This window comes from Polyodon spathula, chromosome 36, assembly GCF_017654505.1.
Source record: "Polyodon spathula isolate WHYD16114869_AA chromosome 36, ASM1765450v1, whole genome shotgun sequence".
NCBI lineage: Eukaryota > Metazoa > Chordata > Actinopteri > Acipenseriformes > Polyodontidae > Polyodon > Polyodon spathula.
This window is the reverse complement of record NC_054569.1, coordinates 759,208-762,690: the sequence shown is the minus strand read 5'-3', so window position 1 is coordinate 762,690 and position 3,483 is coordinate 759,208.

The window sequence follows — 3,483 nt, the reverse complement described above, 5'->3', positions numbered from 1 at the left end:
TCAGCACAGCCCCTCTCTCAGCACAGCCCCTCTCAGCACAGCCCCTCTCAGCACAGCCCCTCTCAGCACAGCCCCTCTCTCAGCACAGCCCCTCTCTCAGCACAGCCCCTCTCTCAGCACAGCCCCTCTCAGCACAGCCCCTCTCAGCACAGCCCCTCTCTCAGCACAGCCCCTCTCTCAGCACAGCCCCTCTCTCAGCACACCCTCTCAGCACAGCCCCTCTCTCAGCACAGCCCCTCTCTCAGCACAGCCCCTCTCTCAGCACAGCCCCTCTCAGCACAGCCCCTCTCTCAGCACAGCCCCTCTCTCAGCACAGCCCCTCTCTCAGCACAGCCCCTCTCTCAGCACAGCCCCTCTCTCAGCACAGCCCCTCTCTCAGCACAGCCCCTCTCTCAGCACAGCCCCTCTCTCAGCACAGCCCCTCTCTCAGCACAGCCCTCTCAGCACAGCCCCTCTCAGCACAGCCTCTCAGCACAGCCCCTCTCTCAGCACAGCCTCTCTCAGCACAGCCCCTCTCTCAGCACAACTCTCTCAGCACAGCCCCTCTCTCAGCACAGCCCCTCTCTCTCAGCACAGCCCCTCTCTCAGCACAGCCCCTCTCAGCACAGCCTCTCTCAGCACAGCCCCTCTCTCAGCACAGCCCCTCTCAGCACAGCCCCTCTCTCAGCACAGCCCCTCTCAGCACAGCCCCTCTCTCAGCACAGCCCCTCTCAGCACACAGCCCCCCTCTCTCAGCACAGCCCCTCTCTCAGCACAGCCCCTCTCAGCACAGCCCCTCTCAGCACAGCCCCTCTCTCAGCACAGCACAGCCCTCTCTCAGCACAGCCCCTCTCTCAGCACAGCCCCTCTCTCAGCACAGCCCCTCTCAGCACAGCCCCTCTCAGCACAGCCCCTCTCTCAGCACAGCCCCTCTCTCAGCACAGCCCCTCTCTCAGCACAGCCCCTCTCAGCACAGCCCTCTCAGCACAGCCCCTCTCAGCACAGCCCCTCTCAGCACAGCCCCTCTCTCAGCACAGCCCCTCTCTCAGCACAGCCCCTCTCTCAGCACAGCCCCTCTCTCAGCACAGCCCCTCCTCTCAGCACAGCCCCTCTCTCAGCACAGCCCCTCTCTCAGCACAGCCCCTCTCAGCACAGCCCCTCTCTCAGCACAGCCCCTCTCTCAGCACAGCCCCTCTCTCAGCACAGCCTCTCAGCACAGCCCCTCTCTCAGCACAGCCCCTCTCTCAGCACAGCCCCTCTCTCAGCACAGCCCCTCTCAGCACAGCCTCTCAGCACAGCCCGTCTCTCAGCACAGCCCCTCTCAGCACAGCCCCTCTCAGCACAGCCCCTCTCAGCACAGCCCCTCTCAGCACAGCCCCTCTCTCAGCACAGCCCCTCTCTCAGCACAGCCCCTCTCTCACAGCACAGCACAGCCTCTCTCAGCACAGCCCCTCTCTCAGCACAGCCCCTCTCTCAGCACAGCCCCTCTCAGCACAGCCCCTCTCAGCACAGCCCCTCTCTCAGCACAGCCCCTCTCTCAGCACAGCCCCTCTCTCAGCACAGCCCCTCTCTCAGCACAGCCTCTCAGCACAGCCCCTCTCTCAGCACAGCCCCTCTCTCAGCACAGCCCCTCTCAGCACAGCCCCTCTCTCAGCACAGCCTCTCTCAGCACAGCCCCTCTCTCAGCACAGCCCCTCTCTCAGCACAGCCCCTCTCTCAGCACAGCCCCTCTCTCAGCACAGCCCCTCTCAGCACAGCCCCTCTCTCAGCACAGCCCCTCTCTCAGCACAGCCTCTCTCAGCACAGCCCCTCTCTCAGCATACTCTTCTATTCAACGCTGAGGGTTCTCACTGTGCTGAGCAGATACAATCTAGAAAAGACATAACAGTGTGTTGTGTGCTTGTGTCTGTCATCCAGGTCAACCCTGCTTGGTGCTAACTCAATTAACCCATTACACACATTACTGGAAAACAAGTGTATTAGTCGCTTCCCCCTTTTTGAGACTTTTGTGTTAAAAAACACAACGGTCTAGTTTCGAAATAACCCTTGTTTGCGACATTTTATTCCATTACCAATTTGACAGCGTTGCTTTTCATTTTTAGTTAAACGAACAGCAACTCTATTCCGTTTTTCAAAATAGCTGGGTCAAGCAAATTAAAGTGGAAAGTCAAAACACACCAACATGCAGATCTAACACTGCAACACTGCTGCTGTAAATTACAGCAGTGACAATGAAACCACTGACAAGAGGTACATGAACGGGTCACAAAGTAATAATTTCCAAAGCGCTAGCGAGTAAAATCAAGCTGCACACCCTACATCTCATCTGTGTTAACCTATTCACGTTTAAATGGGTCTTTTTTTCCCATCTCCAGTCCTGTAATGTTTTATTCAGAATTGCGATTCCCATCCCTTTCGACAAATTCAACAACGTGCAATTTCAAACCTGTGTGCAGCGTTTTCAGTTTGTTGTTTTTGCCTGACTGCCCTACTTTATCCAGCCTCAAGGACACCTGCGTTATACACTACTGCATTGCAGTTACAATGAATGAAAAGCTTGCAGAGTTTACCAGTAGCTGTTTGCTACGGATCCCAGGGGCTGGTTCGGGCTGCATGTCCGTTGACAGTCCAGTTTTTGTGTGTCATAATAACCATGGCATAGCATCTCAACCCCCCCTCTGGTATGGTCCCCTCCAGCTTTAATATTAAACATAGCATCTCATTATTCCAAGGTGCTATGGAGAGCTGAGAGTGCAGTGTGTAGACTAGTGCTCATTATTATTAAGGTGCTGGTAATGACAGCGCTGGAGAGCTGAGAATGGAGTGTGTAGACTAGCGCTCATTATTATTAAGGTGCTGGTAATGACAGCGCTGGAGAGCTGAGAATGGAGTGTATAGACTAGTGCTCATTATTATTAAGGTGCTGGTAATGACAGCGCTGGAGAGCTGAGAATGGAGTGTGTAGACTAGCGCTCATTATTATTAAGGTGCTGGTAATGACAGCGCTGGAGAGCTGAGAATGGAGTGTGTAGACTAGCGCTCATTATTATTAAGGTGCTGGTAATGACAGCGCTGGAGAGCTGAGAATGGAGTGTGTAGACTAGCGCTCATTATTATTAAGGTGCTGGTAATGACAGCGCTGGAGAGCTGAGAATGGAGTGTGTAGACTAGCGCTCATTATTATTAAGGTGCTGGTAATGACAGCGCTGAGCTGAGAGCTGAGAGTGTGTGTAGACTAGCGCTCATTATTATTAAGGTGCTGGTAATGACAGCGCTGGAGAGCTGCTGCTGGAGAGCTGAGAATGGAGTGTATAGACTAGCGCTCATTATTATTAAGGTGCTGGTAATGACAGCGCTGGAGAGCTGAGAATGGAGTGTATAGACTAGCGCTCATTATTATTAAGGTGCTGGTAATGACAGCGCTGGAGAGCTGAGAATGGAGTGTATAGACTAGCGCTCATTATTATTAAGGTGCTGGTAATGACAGCGCTGGAGAGCTGAGAA